The sequence below is a fragment of the Eptesicus fuscus genome, chromosome 3 (genome assembly GCF_027574615.1).
Source record: "Eptesicus fuscus isolate TK198812 chromosome 3, DD_ASM_mEF_20220401, whole genome shotgun sequence".
Lineage (NCBI taxonomy): Eukaryota > Metazoa > Chordata > Mammalia > Chiroptera > Vespertilionidae > Eptesicus > Eptesicus fuscus.
Window position 1 is genome coordinate 36,762,434 of NC_072475.1, and position 18,897 is coordinate 36,781,330.

General features: G+C 44.5%; 1 protein-coding gene and 1 pseudogene across 4 annotated transcripts in view; one reads left to right on the forward strand and one right to left on the reverse strand.

The window, feature by feature from the left end:
- The window catches only part of TBL1XR1 (TBL1X/Y related 1), a 167,654-nt gene extending 160,771 nt beyond the window's left edge, over positions 1 to 6,883 (reverse strand). Inside the window, exon 1 of one of the 4 annotated variants that reach the window (XM_054713737.1) lies at positions 6,540 to 6,882. The gene's annotated coding sequence lies outside the window, so the exon portion shown is untranslated. Of the gene's footprint in view, positions 1 to 5,706; positions 5,771 to 6,539 lie in introns of those variants that run through there. The other 3 variants (XM_054713739.1, XM_054713738.1, XM_054713741.1) reach the window with 3 other exon arrangements.
- The window catches only part of LOC103286814 (ATP-dependent RNA helicase DDX54-like), an 85,837-nt pseudogene continuing 68,266 nt past the window's right edge, over positions 1,327 to 18,897 (forward strand).

Below are 18,897 nucleotides of genomic sequence, written 5' to 3' on the forward strand. Positions count from 1 at the left end.
CCTACCTCCTGAAAGAAACTTTCACAGCTACAGAGGAAAACAGGTGGCAAACCTCCAGCTTAAACATTCAATACCTACTCTTCCTCATTCATTCTTCAAACTATTCATTGCACACAAATCTTTTCCTTAATCTGAATACTCTTTCTATGTTTACTGTAATTTAATTGTTGATCTTTCAGCATGACCCTTATAGTTTGATTATATCAATTCTGAGTTAAGAATCTAATCCCTCAGAAAGCAGGGTAATATCCAACTCATTTTGTTTGATGCAAATAAAAACCATGCTTTAAAAAACTTAGATTTTAGAACTCTAAACATTAAAAATTTCAGAAGGATATAAACAAATTAGCTGTGTTTCAAATAAATTATGCAGTTTTGTTTGTAACTACTAGTAATACGGCCCAACCTTACCATAAAACCTACTGAAGGGAGATGGTCACAATGACATTCTTCTGGTAAATTAAACCCACTTACACAATATAATGGATACATCCTATACGAAATGTTAAAACATTCATAGCAATGGCTCAAATGGGATTCCAATGTGGTCAGAATGCTGTCACACATACTGAAAACTAAAAATAAAATCTTATTTAGGCACACCACCAAGAAAATAATAAGCAAAAAAGCCTGAGAGGTTAAAAATAAATACATAAAGTCCAAAATCTTAAGTTAAAACAGGCATAAAGATAACCAGATAAACCAACTTAGTGTGACATGATTTCCAACTAGAGTAGGTTTTTCACCAATGTGACTACCATTCTTGAATTAAGAAGACAAAATTATTCATTTTCATTTCACTGTAAGTTTTCTTTTAATTCAAAATTAACAATTAAATGTTGACTATCGTAAGCCTAAACCTTGAAGGCCTAATTCAAAAAGAAGTTTCTGCCATATCAACAGGACTGCCATTGTATTTTAGCATTGGCCCTTGTAGAAACAATCCATTTAACATGAAGATGGTATGAGAGAAAGTCAAGAATTCTGCTAACACCCTGGCCAATGTGGCTCAGTTGGTTGAACACTGTCCCACGCACCAAGAGGTTGCAGGTTCTTTCCTGGTCAGGGCACATACCTGGGGTTGCCAGCTCGATTCCCAGTAGGGGGCGTGCAGGAGGCAGCTGATCAATGTTCCTCTCTCCCTCTCCCTCTCTCTAAAATAATCAATAAATACAGTCTTTAAAATACTATAAAAGGAAAAAGTCCAAGAAATATGACGTGTAGTTGGGATAATGTGACACATACTCATAAAACAATGAATAATTATGACGTTTGTGATAGTCACTAAATCAATGGAATCTCAGAGAAGAAATATCCTGAGTCAGAATGGCCAGAAAAATCTTCATCGAAGAAGTGGGACTGAAATCAGGCCATCCAGAGGACAAATGGAAGGAACAGCATGCGCAAAAGCAGCAGAGTAATGAGTATGGAAAACTGCAGTATTTGGTAGGCAGGCAAGAATCCCAGTTGGAAAGGAGTGGGAAATTAAGCTGAATAGGTAGAATGGAGCCTTAAAAGCCAAACTGAAGCACATGAACGCAATCCAGTTGGCAAAGGGAAGCCATTATGGGTTCTCCAGCAGTGAAAGTGACATGATGAAGTCAGTATTTTAAATAAATTACACTGTCAGTAGTTACAGAAGATAGGATGAAGAAGAAAGGCTGCTCCAAGCAACCTACTAGAAAATTAATGCAATAACCCAGACTGAAAACCATTCATTCATTCATTCATTCATTCATTCATTTTTTTCACTCACTCACTGAGAAGACAGTAGACTGCTAGTAAGAACACTAGCTATAAAACAGACATACTGGGCCTAACGCCACTTATCCCCTGAGCCTTGATTTCTCTGCTGTTAAAAACCAGGGTATCACCCACTCAGTTTGTCACAAGTACCTGTCAAAGCATCTGGGTAGTCCTGACTCATAGAACTCCAACAGTAGTTAGCATTATCGCTGAATTAAGAATAGTAAAAAATGGGAAGTGAAAATAAGACAAGGCTCACAGATATTTCAGAGGAACAGAACTTCCAAGTAGAACTGTCTTGACAGCAGCTGAAATATGGAACAAGAATACAGATGAAAGGTCAAGGCTGGAGAAACAATAACCCACTTAAAGTAATCACTCCAATCAAAAAAAGCAGATCCTCGGTACTGCCGGATACGGCATTGAAAAACAAACAATTTTAAAGTTGGAAAATATTTAAAATGGTACAAGTGGATTTAAAAAGTCCAAGCCCAAGTGACAGAATAGCAACAAAGGCATGCAAAAGATGCACCACTGTACCTACACCAACCACATAACTTGATATTATTAAAATCCAATCTAATTCTTCAAGGTAGGCCTTAATCACAACTTACAGAAATAAATTAAGCCAAATTTATTTCAAATACTTCCACAAGGACCTCAGGAAATAAAGCTGCCAAATGCTTGCTATGACATTATGCTACCAATGAAAACAAGTAACAAGCAAATAAAATGTAATACAAAGAAGCAAACTTCAAATCCAAACCCATCATCATCATCCCAAACACCTTACATTTCCATGATGCTTACTGTATGTCAAGTACTGTCCTCAGCACCTTACACATACACTTCTTCAATCGTCTGAACTCTACAAAGTGGACTGTCCCCATGAGGAGGAAACTGAGTACAGCAGGAGTTACTCCCCCGCGGTCACATGTAGTGTGTGAGTTTGAACCCAGGCAGTTGGCCTTGAAGACCTCTGATGGAATCACTGTATTACACAAGATAGAGATGTTTCTTATTCAAGGAATATGTACTCTGAGGGTACTTTTATTTGCTTTTCCTTCTTAATTATAGGCATTGGAACCTCATTTTCTTATTTCTGCAGGCAGTAGTACTTGGAGAGGCCCTTCACCCACGGTCAACCTTAAGGTAGAAAATACAGCAGTTGACAAGATTTATCTCACTAAACAGTTCTAGAGATTTAAGCACAATGATGTTTGAATCCCATGAATTTCATTTATCCATGCAATCACTTGACCCTATTAGTAGAGATACACAACTAAAGAATTATAAACCTGATTAGAAACACTAGTTTTTGCAAGGATATCTACAAAAAAGACAAAGCTGGAAAAACTTGGCGCAGCCACAGCCATCTAGAAAGAGCACAGACAGGGCGGACTGTAGTGCATCATTTGATCATTTTGAGGCCTTGGACAAGTGAATTAACTTCTCTGCACTTCTATTTCATAATCCACAAAAAAAGCCCAATACTACCCACCTCAAGATTAGCCTGAGGTATAAATGGCACAGAAAACATCTCTCACCTTTCCTAGAGCATAGCCCCAGCAGAATCTCTTTCCTCTGGCTCTTAACAGGGCAATTCATTGTATTCAACTAGCCCAATCCCAGAGGTGGTGAACAGGAAACTTCTCCAACAGCTCGCACACAGCTTTTTTAAAATTATTTTTTAATTTTTTTTAAATTCAAGTTCCTATTGGTGATAGAGCAGGAGATACCACCATGGTGGTCTCCAAGCTGGACCATACTCTTATTAATTCTTTACTACATAGCCCTGAGGGCCTACCCCTTCTGTTTTATGGGAATGCATAAATGTCTCCGTTAGCTACTTTCTTGTTTTTTTGTTTTTTTTTTGCATTTCAGTGACATACTGTAAATGTTATTTGTGAAATGAGTCAAATTCATTTGTATTAGAAAAATACAAGTCCCAGACATTGTCAATATTTAGCCATCTCTCCCCTGACTTACCACCATCCTCGTTTCACTCAATTCTTTTTATATAAATACAGAAACTGAACAAACCCAACAAATTAATTCTATGAAGTTCATCAAAATGTGTCCAGTCAGAAATAATGCTGTAGTAAATTGTGGGAGGATTCCTGTCAGCTACTCATTTGACAAAACTGTGCTTATATTTCATTGCAACATATAAACATGTATTTATTCAACAGGTTGCTGTTCAAAAAGTCCATTAGTTCACATATTTTTTCATGAGTAGCCCCTACGTTTCTATGAAGGGTCTACCCCCTTCCTGCACATTAGCTTGAAGGCTCCCAGCACACAGGAAGCAGTTGTTTCTTGTTCTCTTGGTAAGCAAGCATCATGGCATCATGGTAAACCTTAATTAGATGTTGAGAACACAAGTAACAGAAAGATTCCTGGGCACATGTAAGAAGTTTATTAAAATGTTTAACACTTCCTTGAAGCACCCAATGCAAAAATACAACCTCCACCAAGGGCCACTTCATTTACAATGTGTCTCCATCACTTGAATAACCAAATGTCCCTCTCCATTAACTAATGGTGAGCTAAGCAACAATTTTTAAGCCATTAATGAGTCCCTTCATTAAGTTCCTTAACAGTAAGAAAAACTTTTTCCATATAAATACTGTTTTCACCCCAGTACAGTTTAGTACTTCTCCCCTATGGGTCTGATTCTAACTACTCAAATGGCAAAAATAGTATTTACGGATTTTAAAGGTAGTGATTACATACATCAGACAATGCATGATAAAAGAACTGGAAAATACTCTATTCAAAACAAACAGGAAAACCTCAACTTAAGAGCGAGAAATGTAAACAACGCATCGCCCACCTAACCACGCTCAGCCACATCGCCTATCTGCCGCCCCTCCTCCACAGGTAAGTGCTCACTGTTTCTAGAACCCTCAAAGGATAATTTCCGAAGCTTGCTGGCCATGAACTCCCATGATACAACCCAACATACACACCGTCTTCATGGAGACAGAGCTGCTCTATTTCCCTAGGCTATAAACTTAATAAAATGGGGAGAACATGCAGTCCCAAGAAGTCAGGATTACTAAAATACACCAATGCAGCTCTGGTCTGATTCAACAAAAATGAAAACGAACCACACGGGGAGAGCCAACAAGTCCCTCCCTGCATCTTCCGTATGTACCCAGGGTATTTACTACAACTTGTTGTAGGCGAGTAGATGAAAACACCACCAGGTGTCTTATATTTTCCAATGGGATAAAACAGTCTTTAGGAAAAAAAAAAGGGGGGGGGGGAGAGGAAGATTATTATTTCATTGCATGGGGGGAGGGGAGGACACACCATTTAGACTAAAAAGAGCCCACCAATTCACCCACCACGTTTTATTTAACAAGCTTGTTTAGATCAACATAAAAAAAAGTTCTTGTTTGGAAAAACAAGCAAGCCGCTAGTCAACTTCCCGAAGTCCACTGTAAATCACGTAGGTACCCAAACTATTCACCTGGGGTGCCTGCACACAAGTCCCTGGTGTTAAGGACAACTCCAGACGCTGAGAAAAACCTAGTGTTTAACTGGGTTCCAGCCCTTGTCACTCACAACCACCACATTATCTGAGAAGGTTACTCAGACCACCGAACAGGGGCCTGTTTCAGGAGCCATCACAAACCCAAATGTGGACAAGACACACACACGCACACACCACCGTCACAACCTGAATTTCCTCCGGGTTGCCACTGCACAGGGATGCCTGTTCCAGCAAATTGGGAACTTCCAAAAAAAAAAAAAAACACTGAGCACGTTCGCACAGGCACCGCTTCCCTCGAGCTGCCAGGGAAGACTGACTCTGTCACTTACACAAAAGTCCGTTTCTGTTCAAAACCGAACATCGGTTGCAAAGAGGAAGTTACCCAGAAACCACCCCTCACAACGTGGCCTTGCACCCTGTCACACACACAATGTGACTCCGCGCCACCCCAAACTTACCAGGAAGCCGGCAACAACTTTGCCAATTCCACACTTCTGAACCCAACTTCAAAGTGACTCAAAAAAAAAAAAAAGAAAAAATAAATAAAAATACCTCCTTCGGACGGCGAAAAGCTCCAAGTTACCCACCAGCACGTCCTGGAGTGCGGCCGCGCGGCCGCGCGCCCCTCCCCCGCCGGCGCCCCCGCCCGGGACCCGCGGCCCCGGCCGCCGCCGCCGCCGCCAGCCCCCCGCACGCCGGCCCGGGTCGCCGCGCCGGGGCCGCGGACGCGCCCAAGGAGGGCAGCAGATTCCCATCGCCGCCGGAGCCTGAACAAAATAACATGCACCCGAAAGATCCCTCTCTCCTCCGCTAAAAATAGGCTAGAAAGGAGTCGGCCTCATGATGGCTCCTTGATTCAATTTGCTGCAAATTCTTTCCTGAAAGCCTCCCCCCCGCCCCCCCCCACATACACACACACTAAAAGGGGGGTGTACATGCACGAAGGCTGGAAGAGGGGGAGAAGGCCGAGGTGCACATTTTCGGGGGACAACAACATAATAAGGGTAAGGATCCCCCGAGACCAGGAAAGGGTAGGGGTTGGGCAGGCACGTGAGCATTTCAAAGAAGCCTGAGAGGAAAAAGGGGGGAGGGGATGGGACACCCTAAATGCCTTCCCCTCCCCCACCCTAGCCCAGGCTGCCCAAAGGGCCAAGTGGAAACATGCATGTTCCAGGGGCGCCCATTCCCCCCGCGGCCCCGCGCCCCCCGGCCGCCTCCGCCCGCGCCCCCCCCCCACCCCACCCCCGGCCCCGCGGCCGCCCCCACCCCGGGTCCGGCCCCCAGCGCTTACCTGGAAACGGTGGCCTCCGACGCCGCTCCCCCCTCCCGGGAATGGAGGCACAAGGAAATTCCCCTCCTCGCCGCCGCCGCCTCCAACCACCCCAAAATAACCCCTCCGGGGGGTGAGAGGCAATTATAACCCCGGCGAGCGGAGGGCGCGGGGGATGGGCGCCGGCGGGCGGGGGCGGGGAGCGCGGCGCGGGTCCCCAGGTGGCGAGCGGAGGTGCTCCCGCCGCGGGGGGAGGGGCGGGGGCGCACGCGGCCGGCGGCGGGGGGAGGAGGCGCGCGGGGGAAGGGCGCGAGCTGGGAGAGGAATTGAGGCAGAAGGTAAAAGCTGTTACTAAGGGAAAGAGCCAAACGGTTCGGAGCAGCCAACGGCTCAGACACTCAACACTGGGGAGAGAGGAATGGGGACCAGCCAGGCAAAAATGAGCTCGCGAGGCCCGCGGCGGCGGCGGCGGCGGCGGCGGCCGCGCAGCAAAACAAACCCGAGCGGCCTGCGCCGGGCGGGCGCGCGGGGGAGGGGCCGGCGGGGGAGGGGCGCCGTGGAGCAGGAGGCGGCGGCGGCGGCGGCGGCGGCGGCGGCGGCTCTGGGAGGGGGTTGGGGGCTCCGCCGGCCTCGCTCCTCTGCCTCCCGCCCGCCGGGGCGGCGCTGGGGCCCGGCCGGGGCGGCGCAGTCTTTTAAAAATACGGAGAGACCGGCTGGCGCTCCGAGGCGCCTCCCGGCACTGGCCGCCCCGCCCCCACCCCGCGAGGAGCCCCAGGCGGAGCGGCCCGGGTGGGTGTGGGCCGCGCCGCCCCAGGCCCCAGGCCCCGTGGGGGTGGGGAGGCTGGAGCCGCAGCCGGTGGAGCGACGCCGGTTCACTTTGCTGGGGAGGCCGGCCGGGCTCCCGCGTGCTCGGGGGCAGCCCGTTTGTGCCGGGGCCCGGGCGCGCGGCCGCACGCAGGCGGCGGGCATGTGCTGGCGTCATATGGACATGTGTGTGTGTGTGTGTGTGTGTGTGTGTGTGTGGAAAGGTGTGCGCACACCTTTGTGTGCATAAATACATCTGTTTCTCAGAAGCGTACCTGGGAAGGTGCTCTGTCTGTAAAAGGCAGTTTTCAGAATGTAACCCAGAGCTAGGGATCTGTGGTGAACACACGCACACAAGAAGAGGTTTCTGATACCAAACACAAAGCTCGTAATTGAAGTGTTTGTGCCCAAAATGGACTGGGAATCGAACGTATGCTGGTATTTATCGTCTGGTGGGTCTGTTTGAAAGGTGTGGTCGATCAGTTCTCATTTCACAAAAATGAAATAATGTAACCAAGTGACTACTATAAATGGATACTTCTAAGGCAAGGTAGTTTACCCACTTGGTGTACTTTTTTGCACGTGTGTGTAGCACATCAAGGCCACGGTATTTATATAAAGTATAACTTGGATGATGCGACAATATGGTTGAGGAAGGGGGTGTGTGGCCGGTTGTTTTTAAAAATTAGGCACCTCACACGTTTTTAAGGCAAACGTGTTAACCTAAAATCTTCAGGAGGCAGGGTCAGGGGGTCTTTTCAGACCTTTGTGTAGGCCTAAGACATAAAAATGCAGCTACCTTTTTAGGATGTGGCCTGAAAGAAACCTGTTATTTTCAGTTATCACTGTCTTCAAAGTAAAATAACATTTTTGCAGCCTTTTTATGTGAGGGTTTTGTTTTTTTTTTTCATACTTTCATTACAATATTTGAAATAGGTGTAGTCATTATTTTAAAGCAATAGTTTTCTTCCTCTCCATATCATCAGAGACCTAAATTTTCACACACACCCCAAAAATGTTTATTTGAAGTAACTTATGCATCTGGACTCCGGGTGGCCTTAATAAGCTCAGTGATTAGACAGGTGCTTTTATAGCCAAGGTCAAAGGCTCTTTCCCCTGATTAGCCCTTGGGGGGGTGGGGGGGAGCAGCCAGAGGCTCTCCTGACCAGCATAGGGAAAGGGGGGAGGGGCAGGAAAACCATTAGAGGAAAAGGAGTGGGATTGGAAACTCCCTCCCAACCACCCTTAAGAGAGTTCAAAGCACGTCAGTGGACGTCCTTGGAGCTATTTTCATATATGAAAGAGGGAATGTTAGATTAAACAATGTCACCCGATGGGAATTTAGATAACGGCAGGTTTCCAAAACACGGGGTTGAGTGTACTGGAAAACAGCACACGGAGAGCAAGTTTTGCCTTTCAGTAAGATTCTAAAGCCGAGGCTTATTTACTGCAGAACTAGCACCTCTGTGAAGACTATTTCAGAAGTGATGAGAATACAGTAGCTTTCTATGATTTTTTTTTTTTAATCCTTACCTGAGGGCATTTTTAAAATTGATTTTAGAGAGAAACACCCATCGGTTGCCTCCTGTATGCACCCCAACCGCACTCCAACAGGGGATCAAACCCACAGCCTGGGTGTGTTGCCCTGACCAGGAATTGAACCTGAGACCCTAGGGGCGTGGGACGATGCTCCAACCAGACTGAGCCACACTGGCCAGGGAGCTTTCTATGTTTTTAATTTTTTTTCAAGAGTTGATAAATGACAGACACAGGTTACTAAACATAATCCTCTTCTCAATAAGTAAAGTATCTCAGTACCATAGGGCTCATTATCTGATCCACCCAATGAAACAAATCTATTAGCCTAGATTGTTTTTGAAGTTTCCCAGTGCACGCATGGGTCTTCTCCAGGCAGCAGCTGCTATAAAACCAAAGCACTGTTCCAGTGAAGAGGACTTCCCAACTACATGCTTCTTGAAAGGGTTATCTTCAAACCAGGGCCTCCCACTGTTCTCCCGCAAAATGACCCCTTTCCCTCCCTCCACAAGAAGACAGCCTTCTTCAGGTTCACAGGGTCTCAGGCTTCTAGCCTGAAGTTCGTATACCCTATAACAAGCTGCTGTCTTCCCTAAGAGAAGTTATCAGAATGATAATAATCATCTATGTTTTATACATACCTGTAGTTTGCAAGGTATTTCTGTGCATAAATCACTTTATTTGAATATCATGATGAAAATCACCAAAGGTGGGGCGGGGCCTGGGCCATCAACTAGTTCCAGTAAAGGGCACCTCACGCCATACTCACTGAAAAGAAACTTTAAGTCTCTTTGGACCAAAAAAAAGCACTAACTGTGGAAAAGCCTTGATTCCCCTTGTGGAGGAAGGAGTTTTAAATGAAACCATATTTTGATCACTTTGATTGCTGTACTCTGGAACCTATTCTGAAATGCTGGTGTGGCTGCAACATGAAATCCTCAGATAAATGAGCCACCATACAAAGGCAGTACACAGAGTTACCCTGCCCTTCAGTCATTCTGATATATCCATTACACAAGATGAGAGGCCTCACCAAATTTCAAGCAATGATTAGGCACAAGAGCAAAGAGAAGTAACTATTGTTACTAACTTTCAGTGCTTTGTCCTAACCAAAAGCTGCGCTTATGCTATGAGTATGTGTTATGTTTCTAGAAAGGAGAAATTACTCTGTTACTAAGAAATTCTCAAGCAGAGAGGCACATTGATAAGAAAACATTCTAGCTAATTATTGAACAAAAAGAAACCTCCTACCACTAACTGTTACCAGAAGTTACACACATATATTATAAAATGACTGAACAAATCTTGACTTGTTTTATTTCAGTAATATTACACCCAGGGGTGTGGTATGGCAAGATAGCCTACACCTTTGCAACTTTCATCACTCAGGAAATAGAACATTTTAAAGCTTAGGTGACTTAATCCCAGGCCTACAGGATCTCATTCCTGTATATATTTTTAAAGCCACCATGATGGTTTAAGTTGTTTGCATTGGCTGATCTATGTAATTAAGATGTTCAAAACAAACGTAATAGCATGAAAAGGATATTTGATACCAAAAATGTTATCCTGGCACTGTAAATCTTTCTATATTCTTACCCAGGAACTCAGTGGCTTTACGTCTACAGCATTTGCCCTCAAGCATCTTGCTGATACCCTGTGATACGTCTCTGTTTCATTCTAACTCAGCTTGTGCAATTCTCTGTCTGTGGTTGTTTCAGCTATCGGCTTTTGCCATCTGCACTGATGCACATCTTGGCCACACATCTCCAGATCTTCGCACACAAGCTCCTTTTCTCCATCTGTGCTTAGCATGCCACTTGTGACCTTTCCTCATCAGTTGGAACCTTGTCACAATTTTCCATGACTCTGTGGCCCAGTTTCATTACAACCGTGAACTTTACTTGGGAGTCTTCATTTAAATGACAAAAAGAAACATACAACCATCTTGCAAGTATTTATGCCTCTCAGGTAATGGGAACAGCAGGTTGTATCCTGCCTTGGTGATGCTGTCAGAACAGAAAACCAGCCACACACAGAAGGCCAAGTGCTGTCTGTACAGATCACTTACTTATACTGACCAACCATGTGCTTCCTCGGGGCATCACTCGAGGCCTTCCATTACATTGGTGGTTCTGCCCTTCAGTCATTCAACAAACATTTACTGAATGCTTAGCGTACCGTATACCCTGTTCAAGAAGCTGTTGACAGTGAAGCAAACAGAGCTTTCATTCTCATGGACTTTACATTTCAGTCCCTTTTCAGGTGGGGGTTGGAAGGGCAGTCAGACTTTCAAAAAATACACGTCTGTATTAGTCTATAGTTTGACTTCTATAACAAAGGTAATATGAAAATGGCTTAAACAAGACAACAGTTTATTCTCGTAGGAGACCATTCAGATGTAAGCATTCCAGAGTGGATGAGGTATTAAGGGCGAAGATTTCCCTACTGTCTCAACACACATCTTCCATCTGGTAGTCTAAGCTGGCTTTTGTAGCTCCTGCCATCACATTCAAATTCCAGTCACCAGGCTAGAAAGGATGAGAAATTGAGAGCGTACGCCTTCTCTTTCAGGACTTGTCTTGGCACTCACACTTACAACGTCCATACTCCACTGGCCAAAACTTGAGCACCTGACTATATATTCAGCTCCTAGCAAGTCAGGTGAACCACAGGTACCAAGCTTGTGTAAAAATAAGGTGGTGAGGGGGTTGAAAGTGTACCTTATTTTAGAGAAGACTGCTCAGTTAATATGCGCAGAGAATTAAATGACGTGAATGAGTGAGTGAGTGTGTTGATATCAAAAAAAGAGCAGTCCAGCCTGGCCAATGTGGCTCAGTGATTGAGTGTCAACCTATTGAGGTCAGGGTCGATTCCTGGTCAGAGCACATGCCTGGGTTGCTGGCTCCATCCCAAGTAGGGGATGTGCAGGAGGCAGGCAATCAATGATTCTCTCTCATCATTGGTGTTTCTAGCTCCTCTCCCTCTCCCTTCCTCTCTGAAATCAATATATATATATATATATATATATATAAAATAAAAAAGAGCAGTCCAGGCGGAGGGAATATCAAACACAAAGGAAGAGAAGTAAAAGCCAGTGTGCCATATTCTAGGAATAAAAGTAATGCCAGTTGACTGACATACAGTAAGTAAAGGAATGGCAGAGAGGGAGCCAGGGGCCAGGTGTGAGAGGCCTTTTTCTTCCAGTGAGATGGAAAGGCAGTGGAAGGTTTTGAAAGCAGAAAAGTGACATGATCCAACTTCTGTTTGAAAAGGACTCCTCTTCTGTGCAGAGGACCCAATGTGATGGTACAGCAGTGCCAGGGGGACTACTGGTCAGGGGGACAGTGCAGGAATCCCAAGGAGAGTGATGGTGGCAGGAGCTGGAGAGAAGACGCTGCGCTCTGTACATTTTAAACCATGATTCCAAGATCTTAGACCAAACAAGAGAAAGAATGGTGTTGCCACTTAACTGAGAGAACAAAGGCTAGGCGTGGAGAAAATTAATGAGGGAAAAATGAAGGGTGTTTGTTTTAGAGTTTGGCGTGCCTGTTAGACATCCCCGTGAAGGTAGAGAATGGGCAGCTGGATAAACTAATCTGGTGTTCAGAGGAGGCATCACAGCTGGAGATATAATTTTGGGGCTTGTCAGTAAGATATTTGAAATCATAGGTCTGGATACAATGAACTAGAGAGTGAGTAGTGGTAAAGGAGGATTCTCAATTACCTCCAATAATCTGCTGCCCCAAATGTTTTCTTCAGTGCTCCTCTGCTCTTGTGGTGCTCAGAAACCTAAAACATATTTTATCGTGGGTGAACATACGCTAACATGGCAGGTGGAACTGCCATCCTTTATTGTGCACGTTGCCAGGCATGTCTTTTTTGTTGTCTGGTTTTCTCAACCACCTGAAGAGGTAAATAATATTGTTATCTCCGTTTGATACATCAGGAAACTAAAGCAATGAGACCAAATAGCTTTTCTAAAGGTCAGGCTGCAAATGGCAAAATGAGGATTTGAACTCGAGGTTGTCTGAGTGCAACGTCTGTTTTTTCCACTAAGTGAAAGTAAGCAGGTCAAGGCCAGAAAGTGAAAGTGTTTGCTGAAAAGTCCTTCACTGAATGAGGAGAGCAGAGAAATGCAAAGTGGTAAAAAGGAAAAACTGCTAGAGGGGGGAGAACCCCATCTTAATTACATTTAAATGACCCCATTTCCTAGATCAGAATCTTAAAAATGTTTATTGAATACAGACACGGTTATAATCAATCATGTTGTACTCTTTGATACTATTAGTGTATCTACTGATTACACAAGCAAGACCTTTGTCCCACTCTTTCCCTGTCTCTCCCCACCCCCTCCCCACCCCCTAAGCCCTGCCATCACAGGGCAATTTGGGTATGGAGAGTTCTTAAAGACAGGTTTTGTGGGCAAAGATGACAATATACAGTAATTCAGTTTAATCTAACCCGCACACATCAATACATGGATGTCGCCCAACCAACTGAGCCACACCAGCCAGGGCTCTAACTCTCCCTTTTAAGGGAATGTTTATAATTTGATTAATTAAATTCCCTTGAATTATTAAACTGCATTTATACATTTAATGTATTCAATCTTTTTTAAACAATAAATAATACTTCAGTTGCTCAACAAACAAAAGAATCACAAGTAGATAAGTAGTGGTCATAAATATAATAAACTAATTATAAAATATAATGAATCAAGTTCTCTTGAACATTACAAAAGGTTTACATATTTAATAAAATTCTCATATCCTTTCAACTGAAATCACATATCTAAATCAATTACAGCTCTCATTTAGATATTTTAAATGGGCATTACAAGGATAACCTGTTAGACATTCTAAAGCAGGTGTCCTCAAACTACGGCCCGCGGGCCACATGCGGGTGTTTCTGCCGTTTTGTTTTTTTACTTCAAAATAAGATATGTGCAGTGTGCATAGGAATTTGTTCATAGTTTTTTGTAAACTATAGTCCGGCCCTCCTACGGTCTGAGGGACAGTGAACTGGCCCCCTGTTTAAAAAGTTTGAGGACCCCTGTTCTAAAGTGTAAACTTATCTTCAGGAAACTAAACATTGCAAGTGTTTAAAATACCAAATGCAAATATGCATGTTATTTCTAAACGTAAAATGAAAATATTATTATGAGCTCTTCATGTACCTTTATGCTTTCCTGAGGCTAAAAGAAATGCATGCTAAATAAACAATTCTACTGACTTAGGGGAGTGGGGATGCCTTTCCAGTGGGTTGAATGGCTTGTTGTCCTGAGAGGTTCTGGCTGGAGATGCAGACATGAGGGTCGTATTTCTCACAGCTGATCAGACATGCTGACCCATCCTTAAGGCCAGCCAATGGGAACCCCAAGTTCTTTTTTTAATGTATCTTTATTGATTTTGGAGAGGAAGGGAGAGGGAGAGAGAAATAAAAACATCAATGATGAAAGAGAATCATTGATCGGCTGCCTCCTGCACGCTCCACACTGGGGATGGAGCCTGCAACCCAGGTATGTGCCCTGACCGGGAATCGAACCGTGACCTCCCGGTTCATAGGTCGACGCTCCAACCACTGAGCCATGCCAGTTGGGCTAGGGAACCCCAAGCTCTTGCCTTCAAATGGATAGTGTTCACAGTTCATGTTCACGGATTCTGGCTGCACCTACTTCTTCAAATGATTTGAATTTGCCCTCCCTCCTGGTAGATTACTGACACATAGCTGGATTTGAACCAATTTATATTCTACTTCATTTTACTATGAATTGTTTTCATTTTTTCTTCTGATGGGGCTATAATTTTTATAGAAATTAACTGAGCATGCCCTCACATCTGTGACTTGCTCTGCCATTTTGATCCGGGCGGCGCGCGCGCACACACACACACACACACACACACACAGACCTTATTACAATCAAGCGCCACTTAATGACGGATATGTTCTGAGAGATAAGTCATTAGGCAATTTCATTGTTGTGTGAACATCATGTGCACTTAAAACAAACCTACACGGTATAGCCTATTTCACACTTGGGCTGTATGGTATAGCCCAGTGGTCAGCAAACTCATTAGTCAACAGAGCCACATATCAACAGTACAATGATTGAAATTTCTTTTGAGAGCCAAATTTTTTAAACTTAAACTTCTTCTAATGCCACTTCTTCAAAATAGACTCGCCCAGGCCGTGGTATTTTGTGGAAAAGCCACACTCAAGGGGCCAAAGAGCCACATGTGGCTCGCGAGCTGCAGTTTGCTGACCACTGGTATAGCCTATTGCTCCTAGGCTACAAACCTATACAGCATGTTACTGTACTGAATACTGTAGGGAATTGTAGCACAATAGTAAGTATTTTTGACCAGTAACATAGTCTTGTTAATGTATGATCATTATCAAGTATTTTATACTGTACATATTGTATGGCTATACTGTTATATGACTGGCAAAGCCATAATTACCTCGTGAGTAATGCACTCTGACCTTTATGACGGCTATGACATCAGTAGGCAATAGAAATTTTCAACTCCATTATAATCTTACTAGAGGCCTGGTGCACAAAATTTATGCACTCGAGGCAGGGGGAAGGAGGCGTCCCTCAGCCTGGATTTCGGAGAGGGCGAGGGACCCCACTGGTGCACAATCGGGGCCAGGGAGGGACACAGGAGTTTGGCCAGCCAGGGTGGGACCGCAGGAGGGCCCCAGGAGGGCCCCAGGGCATGTCTGGCCCATCTCGCTCAGTCTTGATTGGCCAGACCCCAGCAGCAAGCTAACCTATCAGTTGGAGCATCTGCCCCTTGGTGGTCAGTGTAAGTCATAGCGACTGGTCAACTGGTCGACTGCCCCCTGATGGTCAGTGCACGTCCTAGCAAGCCGTTGAGCGGCCTTAGCATATCATTAGCATATTACGCTTTGATTGGTTGAATGGCTGACCTGATGACTGGACACTTAGCACATTAGGCTTTTATTATATAGGATGGGACCGCTGTCTTATATAAGATTGTAAGTGATGCATGACTATATAGCCACTAGAAAGTGAGCCCACTTCACTTTATCAGAAAGATGTCCCAAGAGTCTTTATGTCTTTTGATAGGTAACATCCTTTTCCCTTCCTTCCTTCCTTCCTTCCTTCCTTCTTTCCTTCCTTCCTTCCTTTTCTTTTCTTCTTTCTTTCTTTCTTATCTTTCTTTCTTTCTTTTTTTCTTTCTTTTTTCTTTCTTTATTTTCTTTCTTTCTTTCTTTCTTTCTTTCTTTCTTTCTTTCTTTCCAATTACTATCATGTCCTTATTCAAGATTTCTCAAACCATGTTCCATTTATCATGGACACATAACCTGTGCTTTGGGGATGAAAAGGTTCCAATATTCAAGAAGTTTGGGAAATCTCACCTTCCTTCTGGAGATTTTCAGTGTTTATTAGCATATTAAAAGACTGAGATACCTTGCAGTATGAAAGTCTCATATACCCATGGAATCCCCTTTTAAAAGACTAAACTTTGAAAATTTTGCAAGTATTCTGTGGAACACTGTTTGGTATATTGTGTTTGATACACAACCAATGGGCTTTCTAAAATTACCCTTCCCCTAAACTTATCTCACCCCAGCCACAGGCAGAACTGAACAATCACTCTCTTCCCTGCAGGGGAAAATGCTCACCCAAGGACAAAGGGCATTTGTGTCCTCAGGCAAGTCCCCTCCAAAAAGAGGGGAAGTCACTGAGCACCTTGTGCTCCTTCGCTTCCTTCCCACAATCTTATAAGTCACTCCTCTGAGGTAAAGGCAGAGAATGCCTCCCCTTATCAGCCTTCTAATACTTCTTCATTAGCAAAAAGCTGGGAGGATTGTGCATGTCAGTTCCCAGGTTATTATTGGAATCAGATAAAACAAACTTGATTTCATGCTTATTTAGTGATAGGTGTATCAGCCACAAGGCTAGTTTAAAGACCAGAGGATCTGTATTCTAGATGTAATTCTACCCTCATTGCTGTGTGATCTTAGACAAAGTATCAACCAGCAAGGAAACTCGGAGTCCTCATTGATAAAATAGGGATTACATTAACTAATTGTTTCAGCGTGGATTCAAAATATTAACCAGTTGGGCATGGCCACTGACTGGTCAGCCATGCCCCATCATTCTGCCTACTGGCTGGCTCACAGCTCATCTCCCTCACTTGGTCATCATTTATGGGCACCTACCTTGTGCCAGCTATTTTACAGGGCTGTTGGATGCAGCAAATTAAATGATGTTTCTGAAAGCAGATTACAATTTGCATACAAAAGCAAAGTACTTTTAGTCTTGATTATTCTCTATGGTAAAAAGCATAGAGAATATGGGAGTGGGAAGTCTCTTAAACACATAAAACACACACACACACACACACACACACACACACACACACACACACACACGACCTGTTTCACAGTCTTGCCTATCCTCTGGGGATGGCCTAAATTTGAGAGCCAGTGTCACATTACCATGAGCAACAGCCTGAGGAAGTGGAGACCTGGGCCAAGACCAGCCCTCCACACAGCTTAACCTCAGAACATCAAATAGTGGTAAAAGCTAGCACTTTATTGAGTACTTACCTTGTGTTAGGCCTTGTTCAAAACAATTTTATGCAGATTAACTCATTTAATCCTCGCCACAGCCGGATGAGGGAGGAACTATTATTGTCCCTTGTCCACAGATGAGGAAACCAAATCTCAGGCTGATTAAGTGACTTGCTGGAGGTTCCTTAACTAGTAAATGTCACAACTGGGTTTCTGGGTTTTCATGGGGTGGAGGAGTTCATGCCCTTAACCACCACTCCATACAGCAAACAGATCTGAGCCCCGGGTGTGTGTTTGTGTGTGTGGGTGGGGGTTTTTTTTTGGTGGGGGAGGGGTGGTATGCTGCTGAAAGGCTGGCAGCCCAGAGCATTATGGGTCACATGCTGAGCCCAAAGTCCTGGGAAGCCTCTCTTAGGACCACAAATGTCATAACCCGAGGGAGTCCCAAGGAGCAGACCTGTTCACTGCTCTTGCAGAGGATACCCAAGGCCTGGGTCTCCAGAAGCTCCTGGTTGCAGGAGTCCTTGCCCCAGGGCATTGAGAACTGGGATACCCACAGCCTGAGGAGGGGCAGCTCCATTTCAAAGTGCAAAGTGGAAGCCAGGGGAGGAGGAGAGGGGAAGAGAGAGAAAGAAGCAGAACAGCAGCCCTCCCTCCAGCTGGGAAAAGGCAGCCAGTTCAAAGAGTTTGCCTTGGGTGGAAGGATTAGCTCTAATTGTTGAGTAAATAAACCTGAGCTGAGGGCTGGGCCCAGACTCCTTTCTACCCAGGAGTCAATGAGGAATCTAAGGAGTGAGAGCAGAGAAGGGGGAGCAAACTCTTATTGTGAGGGTTAGATAGTAACCATCAGGCTTTGTAGGCCACGGTAGCTTCCTCCTTGTTCTTTCTTGCTCCAGTCCTTTAAAAATGTATTGGAAGCCCCAGGCTGTGGCTGGATACAGTCTGTGGTTACAGTTTGCCAACTTCTGCTCTAAAGAAATAATCTTTAAACCGTACCAGTTACCTGACTGAGTCTGATCCTGCCCTCCTCTCCATTTGGCGTTTAACTCAAATTAGGGCCCTGCAAAGAGCTGGAGGGGCACTATGACAGGGAAAGGGGCATAAAGTTCCTACTCTGGTAACACTTCGTGAATCTGAATCCACAGAGCTGCCTCAGGACTAACTCTGTCTGGCAACCCGAAGGTCTGCTCTGGGGATCTTTATGCCATGCACAGCTGCACACATGAGCAACTCTGCAAGAATTATGTTTCATGCCACATTCCATTTGGGAACTGATGCCTAAAACAATATTGCAGAGCAATGAAACTCAGTATATATACCATACTTCAGGGAAAATGGGGTAGCAGCCTTTCCCTCTCAGGACCCCGACATGGAATGTCTCGGTGTCTTTGGGAAGAGCCTAGCCTGCCCTCAGCAGGAAGAAATTGTACCTCTTAGTAAACTTGACTCTCAGTTGTAATGTCTGCTTTAAAGAGCCTAGCTATGCAAT